Here is a 13,041-nt window from a genome sequence, read left to right as displayed (position 1 = left end):
TGTAATCTTGTTTTTCAGTCCAGCGCTCAAACCACAACTTCAGAGAATTGGCCACCGATGAAGACATCATCCATCATCCCACTGACGCTCTGCCAGAACACTTAGAGATAAATATGGAGGCTTTTCAAGCTGTACCTGCGCGCCTTTGAAAAACCACACAATCATAAACACACACACAGTAAGAATACACAGACTCATAATTCCTATCTATTTCTTTCGGCAAATCAAATGTATAAAAAATCTATCTTTCTGCTGCCTATTCATCATGTAGCGCTCGCTCTGTCAGCAGCAGCTTCACCGCCTTTTATCCAGCATCATTATTTCACATCTTGATGGCTGCTGCTGTGGCTCCTCTACCTCGTCTCACCTCCTCAAAATGTACGAAGAAACCCAAAATGGTCCACTCCGAAATTTGAGTTCTTGGTTTAATGAAATAGTGCTTTTAGAGTTGATCTGAGGAGCCCACTAGAACACTTATCTCAGCATCAACAGTGCTGCAGAAAAAAAAAAAGAGCTGCCTTAATCGGATTGCTGAAGCTCTAAAAGGTTTTTCTGCACATGGGTTCCTCTGCAGGCCGCTTGGCTCCAGGGCCCGGCTGGGCACCGGGGCCTGACTGTGCCAGCCCGACTGCGTGGCTGGACTGGCTGATAAAGTCCAGAGACTCATTGGTGTCTTTGTTAGCCGCTACGAGCCTATACGAGTAAGATGATACTAATTAGAGGCTTTGAATATGTGATTCAATCAGTGAACACTGCACACAGACAGATGCACGTACACAACACCCACACCTTTTTCCCCGCACTAAAAAGATCCAGTATGTAGATCTCATCGCACACATGCAGACACACACTTTTAGATTTGCTTTTGTTCTCTTTTCTCTCACTGTACACCTACACATCACTCCATGGACTCACACTGAGGAATTCATTTATCAGTGGTTCACTGTGCCCCGAAGCAAGTGAGAGCTGCAGCAGACATTGATCAAACTGACTTCTAACATGAAGAAGTTCAAAATCGCACTTTTCAAATCCCTTTACTGCCAGCAACCCTCCACTACTGAAATAAGAGAAGTCACACACACACACACACACACACACACACGCACACACACACACACACACACACATACACACACACACATTGTTACACCCCGCTGTATGAGTTCTAGCAAACATAGACGACGCACAGATCCCCTCTTACAAAATGCAACATAATCCTGACATTTTTAGCTCACACTCGTACAAAAATGGCATCATTGCCTCCTTACACATCCCTCAGCTGAAAGACTGAGGAACTATTTCGGTGATAACAAAGGTATTTCAGAAGAGACAGTGAAAACAATGACTCTGTGTTCTAAGGAAACTGGTGGTGAAATTTGGTCATGAATTGTTCAGTGAAATCAGCAGATTGTGCTGTTAAAGGACAAATCAGCCCCTCAAATTACTAATTTTTGCACTCTTAGATTTGTTTTCATTCCCTCAAGGTAGTAATTTAAGATAAGATAATCCTTTATTAGTCCCACAGTGGGGAAATTTGCAGGTACAGTGCACAATTAATCAAATATTAATCGCGATCACGATTTTGGCTTCCCACAATTAAATTAACATGATAGATTGCAATATTAATGTTTAAAATGCGTGCACTTCTCATAGAAAACTCAGCTGCATATCAAATCAAGCGCTTCCTGAACTAACAGCCAGCCACCAGGGGGCGATCCAGACGTTTTGGGGAGCTGTCATGCCGCTGTGCTGCGCACCATGCAGTGTGAAAAACTTTCCTGAATGTTTGCAGCTGCAGTCCAGAGTAGTAGAGTGATATGTTTAGGTATAAAGTGTTGGTAAAACTGTATATATTTTGCTTCTAGGAGATGCACTGTGAAGGACATGTCTTATGTTGATGAATTTTTGATGGATAAAGATTTGTACATTAGCAGAAATATAGCACAACGCGGAAGTGAAAGCAGAGCTGTTTATTTAAATGTGAAAGTGCAATAAAATTATTTAGCCCCTAAAATCAAAAAATAATCGTGATAAATAATCGTGATCTCAATATTGATTAAAATTATTGTGATTTGCATTTTGGCCATAATCGTGCAGCCCTAGTGCAAACAACAAGAGGTATCGGTAAAAATCTAATAAATAAGCAAGTAAAAAAAAAAGTGTACTGTAAAAAACAAGATTTAAAAAAATAGACCGAATGAGTGGTTTCCTATTATTGCACATGTGAATATGAAATATGAAATGTTGATATTTTTACCCTTGAATTAATAATTCACACACTCGCGTTATCACCTTCATTTCATTCGTCCTTGTCACTGCGACATTCTTGCTATCGACACTTGGATTTAATACCAGGTTTTGTGGCTGTTAAATACAACGCTGTATTATCTTCAGAACTACTTAAACTTTTTTTACAGGATAACAGATGAACTCTGCTGAAAAGAGAAGCGATGCAAATGTGAAGGCTAAGTGGTTTTAATTTCACCCCTGTCAGTTTGCCACTGACACTCAAAATCTCTCCCCACTGTTCAGATAAGCTCGCTAAACTACTCAAGGAATTGCAGAAACCTGTGTTCCTCCTCCGAACGATACAAAATCCTGCTTGGCTTCTACGAAAGTCAAGGAAATGCAGTCTTTTTTTGCACAGCAGCTCCAGAGTTATTAGCCTTTGTTCCAACTGTTTTGCATATTCAGCCTCCCTTCCAGCCCACATAGATGTTAATGCACTCCCACACAAACAGATCGGTGTGAACAGGGCAAACATATTTTCCATCTCTCTCTCTATCTCTCTCTATCTCTCTCTCTATCACACACACACACACACACTGTCTTTCACTGCTGTCTTTTTTCTAAAAACCCACTCACATCACACGCAACTGGGCACACACGTGTCCGTGCACAAACACACACGCAGAGGTGCACAAAGTAAGTTTTTTGTGAGTCTCTGGCAACCACCTCTCGGTGTGCTGGATCAGCTGAAATAGGATCCATCCCTCAGATCCCGCTGTACCTCTCACACATACTGATGTAGCCTGATCTCCTGTCAGTGAGACGGCCTGCAGGGAGCGAGTCTGGGGCTTACAGCACGGCCTCCAGAGACCATCTCAGCCAGATGCTCAAAGAGCTGGAAAAGCCAGGAAACAATAGCCACTACAGAGCAGACAGCCAGGGGTATTATGGGGCCAGGGTTGCTGCACTGTGCTGCTTTAAGGCTGCTTTATGTGACATCCCCACACAGTTCACATCTGGCAAGTCACCAGTGTTTTGACGTGAGACGAGTGCAGCGCAGTGATACACCTCAGGACACCACGTGAAGTGCGTGATAACACGCTCATGCACACTTGTACAAAGGTGCACACACGCACTTAGTTCCCTGTGGCAACGGCGTCACAACAGTGGGCATGAAAACAGACTGTGTCAAAGCGAATCTACAGTACAAAGGCTGCGTGTCACGTTCAAATGAAACCGTAGCCACGGCTCAGACTCTGCAGTGGTTGGCGTACAAGGTGTTCAAAGAAAAAGATTGTGTTTTGACAACTCGGGTCTGATTTTGGTTTCTATTTGCTAACAAAAATACTGTTTATTCAACTATAGCAACTCGTTTGTAACTCTCAGTAGTTAAGTTGGTTTTTCCACGTTTGTAGCCTCAATTTGTTTGTGGATGTTTAATGTGCTCAATAACATGCCTGTAAATGCTTGTGAATAACAAGTAAGGGATAATGTACAGCTAGCGGGTCATTGTTGTGAAATAAACCATGACAGGGCGATACGAAAATCGCCCTGTCATGAAAACCCTTCACGGAGGGGTCTCTCATCGCCCTGAAGGGGTTTATTTCACAACAATGACCGGCTAGCTGTACATTATTCCGCTTATTACACAGCTATTTACTTAAGAAATCAATAATTTCACACAAAAATGGTCCGCCAGAGTTTGACATCAGAATTGCGCCCATAGCAACGGTCTGTTATACATAGCAACGGTCTACTATAAAGACATAACAGACCGCAGTACGCCGTGATTGACCAATCAGAATCGAGTATTCAACAAAGCCGTGTCATAATTAAGGCTAATGTGGAGAATGTTGCTATGATAAATATAAATAATAGCGAATATAGCAAATATAAATGAAAGTTTATAAACAAAAGTAACACGATTGACTATTAGGAGTTATTACGGGGTTAAAGGTGCTAAATGCTGGATCGGGAGCATTTCTAGTGCCTCTCTAGAGCCGGTGGCTCGCAGCTAACGATGCAAACAAAACTATTTCCCTCCTTTTCCTCCCATCTTTATTACTCTCTTTACATGACAATGTGTAAATATGGAATTATTGAGAAATTGATTGCCGCTCTCTTCTGTCCAGCGTGGCCTTCCTCCCAATCTCTCATGCTTGCAGATGACGCTAAAAATCCATCTGGGGCCCTTCGGCTGCAGACGATTGTCTGAAAGACCCGTTCTATCCAAATTGAATTAGAATCAATGTGCAACATACACAAGCAGGAGCATCATTAGATCAAGAGACGTAAAGTAAAGAGAGGGACAGTGAAGGAGGAAGAGAAAAGCAGCTGATCGCTCTCCTCCTATTCAGGCCACGTTATCTTCAAATGAGATCAGCGTGAATGAAATTTGGTTTTTCGAGTGTTCATCTCCGCGTCCGCCTGTCAAGTTGCTTTCTCGCACTTTTTACACACAAGCAGCACTACAGTAGAAAGAGCCCATAACTTGTCTAAGCGAGCCCAGCCTTGAGCCTTCAAGTCTTGATGTAAGCACCACTCTCTATCTGCAGACAAGGAGAACAAAGGGATGCAGAGTTAAAATGGGAGGAGGAGCAGAAGGAGGTGGAGGAGAAGGAGAGCGCAGAGAGAAGAGAGAGGAAGCGACGGTGAGTCATGTGCAAAGACACAGCTGGTGTGACTGGGCTGCCGGAGCGAGAGCAAGATGGGTGACAGAGACTGAGAGGAAGATGAAAGGCTGTGGGAGGGTACAGTGGAGGAAGAAGAGGCGTATTATAGTGAAGCTGAAAGCAGGTCAGCGACAAATGGAAATACGAGGTGATTGATATGCCTGTCACAGTGGCAAAAGCTCCAGATATGAGTTAGGGAAAAATGGTGGAGAACCTAGAGAGGAGTCAGCAGGAGATTAGTGAGCGTTAGATAGCAGAGATTTAGTCGGCAGGAGATGAAGAGATACTTTTGGAGAGAGCAAAGCAAAGGAGGATAGGGTAGGCGGAGGATTTAAGTAATTTTGAAAGTGATACAGTTTGTAGGCAGGAGAGAGTTTGTGTGAGGGGGTTGAGGCAGGGAGATAGGAGATATGGTGTGAAAAAGAGAGATCCAGAGAAAGTAAGATATGAGAGGGGGGTGAGATAGAGATAGATAGGCCGGCCTGGAGTGAGACAGAGTTATCGGCCGTGATCGATCTGGCCGGCTGATGCCAAATGGGGGGTGTAATGATGGGTAATGATATGAGCCTGGAGAGGGAGCACAGAGTGTGTGTGTGTGTGTGTGTGTGTGTGTGTGTGCGTCCTGGATCCATGACCACACAGTGGCTCATTAATAGAGCCAATTCATCGCAGAGGCTTTAATACGCGCCTCCATAACAATCTATATATACTGTACATGTCACACGTCTCACTCTTTCTCCTGATCCCTCTCCACTCTCGGTGCATTCGTTTTCTTTTCCCTTTCTGCCATTACTTTTTCGTTTCTTTCCCACCCACCATGAATCTCCTTGAATCTGTTCATCTGTTGTTTCTTTTTCTTTTCTTTTTTTTAAATGAACCCGTCAAACACGCATTGCCGCCGTCGCCGCTGGGTATACTGCAACGTTTCAATTGATAAAACACATAGTATGCCAAGCAACACAAATATGCACACACACACACACTCACACCCACATTGACATGTTTATCTGCACACCCTTGGCAGACCTACTGACTCTTAAACAGTTTCCACAGCAACATGAAGTGGCTAAGAATAATGTATTCTGTTATGGCTGGGGATGATTAGCATTACCCTGCTCTGTTTCAACATCACTGTTAGACTCCTTGTCTCAGGCACATCACAAGTGATTGTTACCTGCTACTCGGTCAGCTGTGTGATTAAAATGAGAACTTGGAACAGTGATGTTAGGGAGACGAGATGCAGAACTATACAGACCGGCCGAATAGTCATAAAAATGCATGTCCACTGGCACCGTTCGATGAATGGACTCGTCTGTGGCCATTACTATGGAAACCAAATCCAATCCAATTCAGAAATTTAGGCCAAGATCACATCTTTCAGAACTGATTATTTTCCAGCAACAACATTTGACCATACTGATAGTAACTCACGAGCAGGCTGAACCAGCGACGAGCAGAATAATAAATAGTTTCCCAATCCCTGGCAAACCAGCAGCTTTAAACCGACAGATATCTGCATATATTCTTGTTTCTGATTCAACACAGTTTTACTGAAACTTGAGAGAACTGATTGACTTCATTTTTCTTAAAGGGTTTTTATATCATTCTGTAGCTTCATAGTGGTGATCCCTATGTATTCAAATCTGAACATTTAAATTGTGGTCAAAGTATTTATGTTTTAGCTTATTTTCCCAATCCCATTTATTTTCCCACTTTTTCCCACGTGACCTGACGTAGGTTTCTGCATGATGATGCTGCTACATGTACAGTATATATACATCCTTATAGTCAGTGTATTAACGTTAAATACAGTAACTTAGTTGACGGTTGGCATGCTCACAGTTTGGAGAAGCAGACAGGAGTACCGACACAGAAGCTAAGCAATGTCCTGCTGTGTGGACGCCACGTCAGTTTGGATCCGAAAGTCACACAACTACAAAAACAAGCTAACCGATTGATGCAGCGGTAGACCAGCAACTCCTGTGTTCTGATATACAATATAGCGTACACTTAAAACGGATATTTATTTTTTATTTTTTTTTATTAGGTGGCTAAAAGACGTTTCTCTGCTGCTCCCGTCAACCGCCGCTTCACCTCGCCATCAGACAGCCCTTTCTGACGGGGAACTGAAGCCGTTTTATCGCTCTCTTCAAAGCCACCAGACTACATTGACAAAAACAGTCATTTTACCTCACAGAACGCGGGAGTATACATATAACCCCACTTCAAAAAATCCAAACTAATCCTCTCATTTATTTCCAAACTTAGCACAGCTAACTTTGACGTAGATAGCGCTAACGTTCACATTATTCATAACCTTATTGATTAGCTTTGATTAGCTTACTTTGGTAACCTACATCACTGCCTTTTGCAACGGCTGAGTGAAAAAAAGGAAAAGAACACAGATGGATGGATCTGCCCTTTAATTGTAAAACGGATCCATTAAAGTTGAATTCTTGTACAATATGTATTATTAGATTTTAACATGCATTGCTTTAATGGTATAACTAGTTTCCATAACGACACATAAATAGTACCAGCTTTCCCGATTGAATTATGAAAACATGTTTCAGATGAGGAGCTCGAACAAAAACCAATTACAATGCGACTTTAGCCGAGTGGAGGGCAGAAGGTGCCCGCAACGCGACGCCCTGCTAAACTCTGACCACACATAAGAAAAGATCAGTGCAGAGTAGTGCTGCAAATTATGATTATTTTCATTGTTGATTATTCTGTTGATTATTAATCGATTAGTTGTTTGGTCTATAAAATGTAAAAAATGGTGAAAAATGACATTCAGTGTTTCCCAAAGCCCAAGATGACGTCCACAAATGTCTTGTTTTGTCCACAACTCAAAGATATTCAGTTTACTGTCATAGAGGAGTAAAGAAACCAGAAAATATTCACATTTAAGAAGCTGAAATCAGAGAATTTTGACTTTTTGAGGAAATCTGATGTTCTTCTTAACAATCTACAGTCAAATCATGAATTTCAGAAGATATTTAAAGCTGCATGGGGAATTTTAAACGTTGGTTGAGTCTCTTGCTGGTGTGCCAAATCCTGTAGATCCATCTCGTCATCGTCGTGGTGCCGCAGCAGACAAATGGAGACTAAACAGAAGAGGACATTAAACTGTCATAATGAACTGAATAATACGACTGTAATAGCTCGTGGAGGTGAGATACTTTTCATCAGCGGCTAAATCAGTCAGTCAAACGCAGCTCTCTCTCCACCTCGCTGTTTGTTTGACAAAGCCTTTTTTTATTACAATTACAGCCACAGCAACGCTGTTTGTGTAGCAGAGGTGAAATCTTGTTTGCCCACAAAATGGTGGGCAGAATGGATCACTTCTATTCAGTAAACCTTGCTCATACTGCTATTTAAAGGGCGACTGTGTTGTGGTAATGAGACACAGCTGACATAGAAATGTGTTGAAGCAGATCTATTCTTCTTGACATTATAGTGAACGATTGGAAAATTACTGAAATACCAGTGTAACTTTACCTCTCTTCCTTTTGCCATTTATGCAAAATTGACCAATGAGGCCATAAGCTTTCAGCTCAAAAGACACCCACATGGTGCCGTCACAAGCCTGTGAATACAGGTATCTATTTAAAATCCTCATTCAGAAGACATAGAAGCTAAAATGTAGCTAAAACTCAAAGGCTGCAGTTCCATTGAAACAGAAAATTCACCATTGAATGTGGGATTTGCTTTACAGCGAACCATGCTTTATTTGTCAAAATACCAAAATCCAAGGATTCCAACATAAAGTCAAGAGATGGAGTGTAAGACGGTGACGTTGTTGCATCATTTGCTGTTATATAGTCGGTCAGGGACCGCTACAGTTAGTTAAGGTTCTCATTAAATGGATAGCAGATTGCTGTTTGATTTCCACATATTAACATTTTTCCTGTAAGCTATGGAGGGACTCATTGTGGATTTTGATTGCCGTTTACAGTCGCCAATACAGCTTAAAGCTGCAGTGGGTTGAAATGGAGCAAATATGATTAAAAAAAGTTATTTTTATAACTATATATATATCACTTTATCCTGAAAGTAGTGCATGAGATATCTGAAAAAAATCATGTGTCCTCCGGTGTCCTCCGTTGCTCCCAATGGCATCTGCAAGATTTCACAGACCGGAGGAAAACAACCAGTCAGAGCTGATCTGGAGTCTGCCATCCAGCTGCTGTGTATGAGAGCGAACTCCGACCAAACGGTCAAACTAGGCAGCGCTGATGAACTGTGAATCAATATTCTGTTACTGTGATGCCTATTTCACTTCCGTAGTTTTATTTTAACCCAAACGTTGACATATTTGTTACGTAACTTTCGTATTTCAGTAGTGCCACTTCGATAGATATTTTAACCCAAACCACAATCTTTTCCCAAACCTAACCAAAAAGTTTTGTTGCCTAAACACTGTCGGGGCTTGCGCATGCGCACTGATCACTCGTGTTTCTGGATATTCGTAGGAAAACGCACAAATATGTCTTTTCGTAAGATATCATACCAACCATTGTATAAGGATACATTGATCTGGAGACTCACTGTGGCTATATTAAAATATAAAAATCTCTAATATTTAAGATTGTGCTGCATAAAACGGCTGAGCTCTTTAAATGGGCAGTCCCCTCGGACAGATCTTAATATATTGGTAACCAATAGTGAATTATTATTGCTGACGTTTTGGTTAAATCTACAGTGAAAGATCGATCCTAGATAAAACTAAGCTATTTATAAAGAATGTTTCCAAAATGGTGAACTAAATTTAGTATTTTATTATTTTGAAGCACCTTTTTACACTCCCCCAAAAGAGGCGTACTGTAAATTTACCCAAAAGGAACAAGCAAGATATGAAAGCTTTTCAAACCGTGGCTGACTGTAGAGCTACCTTTTCTTGTTGAAATCTGAGACTTTTTTCATCTTAGCCTTTTTTTTTTTTAATGTGAGGAAGTATTCCTTGAGAAAGAGTCGCACCTTATCTATTTTAGTAAAACCACAAATCATGTTTTTTCCATTCACAGAAATAATGACAATTTCCCCCAAATGTTTATAGTAAATTGTGACATTTTAGGTCCCTTAATATTATACGACTTGTAAGCCTTTAAAATAATAAGAAAAAAAAAATGTTGGTGCTTTTTGTTTTTAAATAAAGCTCATTAGCCTTCCGTTTTTGTTTTTTTTAAATGCATAAACAAAGGTAATTTAAATAATTAATTTAATTAATTTTTAAATAGTTAGAACTCTTTCATCGTTAAATGTCAATAGTATAAATGAACCTGCCAACAACTCATTGACCTGACAAATCAGACCTTATTTATCAAACCACTTGGCATAAAACTGTTAATTCTGTCCGTCACAAACATAATTCGCACCAAGCAAGCAACCGTCACTTTGAATAACTAAACTGGCCGTTTCATTCACTTTATGTAACTTGATTTGTCACAAACTTTTCAGAGTTGATCATTCAGATGACGACGACGAGCTCCTGATGAAAGCCTGCTGAGGGCTGAATATAGAAAGGCGCAGAAAGGAACGGACACCAAGCGTCGGCCCATTATCTTTTTCTCCAGCAACTCCTCCTCACAACTTCACAAGCTGTGCCTAAAAAAACACTCATGTGGACAAACTGGCAAGTGAGGATGAGGAAAATAAATGAGAGGGAAAGGCTGGTTAATGAGAAATGCTATTTTTACTGCTTTGATGTCCCCCATCCACATAAGCACACAGCTTAGACAAAAACAAATTAGAGATGTCGACTGCATCCCAAAGACATTAAAAACATATTAGCACAACAACCATTTGAGACTGTGTCCACACCCATTCACATGTGGTGTGTGCGTCTGCATTTCAAATTCAGAAAAAGTATTCTCAGCGTATTTTGTTAGCGCTTGTCCACACTGGCTGGCATTATGCATATCGCTGTTGTTCCTTATGGCTAATAGTAGACAAAATATCAACATAATGACACCATAGTTTCTGCACGGCTAGATGACTCAGAGGCATAGCACCATGATTCATTTCCCCGCTGAGAACTGTATAGAATACAGATCAACATCATCAACACTTCCAGAAGGATCTAAAGGCACTTTGTCTAACTTTTCAAACTGATAACGTCATTTGTCTTTCTGCTCCAGGTAGCGTCCAGCTTGGCATAAAGCTCGGATGATGGGAGAGAGAGGAAAAGAAAACAACAAGGAAGAGACATGATTTGCATTAATGTGAACGCCCGATTTGAGAGTCATCACCTTTTCCGCCTCTTGCTTGTCGCTGTGGCTGTGTCCACACTCATAAGCTTTAAGCAAACTTTGCTTGTTAGCACACATCGAGTCAATAAGCAACCCACCACTCTCTCCAGGAATTTACATGACTTTGGGCCAAGCAGCACTTGGTTGTTGTTTTTCGTGGCAAGGGTCGAATCCCAGAAACTTAATGATCTTCTCCTGCGAAGATATTCCATCACATCTGGTAATGATAAAACTTTCTGGCCTGTGTCTCCGTCTGTTATTTGACAAATTACCACAGCATCTCCAGGCACTTTTTTGGATGAAGGTCCATTTTTAAAACTTTTAAACCTCGTTTATTTTCACATTGAGGGTCAATCCTGCGTTGCCTGCTATTCCACGGTGCCGTTAGAGACGATTCATTCCCATACAAATTAGACAGGAGCAGAGATCTTGTAGTGAGTCTTCACCATGAGGAATGCACTGAATCCACTTTATTTTGTTTCTTCATTTCTATTGTTCTTGAAATTTTATAATAATGCTTTTTTAACAATTTAAGAACAACAGGAACTCAAAAAACAAATAAGGAACAATTCTCTCAGTGCCTTCTCTGAATAATTAAAGCCCCCTCCTCTAGTGTATTTTGACATTTCCATGATATTTCATATTTATTTGAGTCATTTCCTGCCATCTTGATGTCTAAGTTTTGGTTAGGCACAAAACTACTTAGTAAAAGTTATGGAAATATCGTGGTCATGGTTAAAGAAAACAACATCGACTGTTGGCAGGAAGCAGGATAAGGACAGCGGTCGCTCACCTCAAAGTCACATGAATGAAGCTAATGCACCCCAATAAGAGGTTTTAAGAGACTACGCCACGTCATGAGTCCATTTAGGTATTTGAACAAACAAACAATGCTGTCATTTTTCTGAAGATAATATCTGTTTATTAAAAGCAATATAGGTTTGATAATGATCCAGTGTATCTGATTGGTGTATCACTAATTTCAGGTGGTTCTCATACACCGTAGTGTAATGCACTATAATTCGTATAATTCCCACAAAATTAATTTGTATGTAATCCACATAATCATGAACCAGGAAATATAAAAAGCAACACATGCTACGTAGGGAGGAGGGTGGATCAAAAAATACTGGGCTTTCAAAAAGGAGACCGGTGTTCGTGTGAAACCAGAAGTCAACGTTGATTTATTTGTCACTTAACTTCCGTACTTTACGCCACTTCTGAAGTTATTTGAACCCAAACCAAGATCTTTTTCTAACCCTAACCAAGTATTGTTGCCTGAAACTAATTAAGTAGTTTTGTTGCCTAAACCTAAGAAGTGAAGATGGAAGTTTATTTTTGAAAAGACTGGAGATGAAATTGACACATGCGTCACGTGTTACTGGACATTCGAAGGATAACACACGAGGAATAGCTTTTCATAAGATATCATACGAACTGCTGTATGAGGATACGTTGCTGATTTGCATGAAAATGTGTAGGATCCTTATATAACACATATTGCACGAAACACAGAGGTAGAGAAGCATTCAGACGAGTGAAAAGGAGAGACGCAGGAAGACAACAAAGGAAGAAGGGTTGAGGGTATTCATGACATTAAGGGAACAGTAATGAGTGACACTGAGAGCTTGCTCTGTGTCTGAGGGAAAACAGAGGAGACAGGAAAGATGAGGCAAGATTGGTTAAAATGAGGAAAATAGAAATGGGTGCAATAACTGACCACTGACTCTAGACCACAGTCAATATATGTAAGTGGATTTTAGCTGTGCCGCGATGGAAGAAATGCTCCAGCACGCCCACAGTGCACACACACACACACACAAACACACACACCAAAACAAACAAGCTCAGAATTGGTTTAATTCCACCAGCTGGGTTTGAATGTG

The 13,041-nt window shown here is 40.8% G+C and overlaps 1 protein-coding gene across 8 annotated transcripts in view; it reads left to right on the top strand.

Annotated features, from left to right (window-relative positions):
- adgre5a (adhesion G protein-coupled receptor E5a) overlaps positions 1-13,041 on the top strand; it is a 219,560-nt gene that overhangs the window by 145,833 nt on the left and 60,686 nt on the right. For 6 of the 8 annotated variants that reach the window (XM_074656442.1, XM_074656443.1, XM_074656438.1 and 3 more), the window contains one exon: positions 4,785-4,880. The exons of the other annotated variants lie outside the window; for them this stretch is intronic. The gene's annotated coding sequence lies outside the window, so the exon portion shown is untranslated. The remainder of the gene's footprint in view (positions 1-4,784; positions 4,881-13,041) is intronic. 8 annotated transcript variants of the gene reach the window in all.

This window comes from Sebastes fasciatus, chromosome 13 (genome assembly GCF_043250625.1).
Source record: "Sebastes fasciatus isolate fSebFas1 chromosome 13, fSebFas1.pri, whole genome shotgun sequence".
In the NCBI taxonomy this organism is placed as follows: Eukaryota; Metazoa; Chordata; class Actinopteri; order Perciformes; family Sebastidae; genus Sebastes; species Sebastes fasciatus.
Note: the sequence above shows the minus strand (reverse complement) of the source record. Positions and strands in the feature narration are given on the sequence as shown.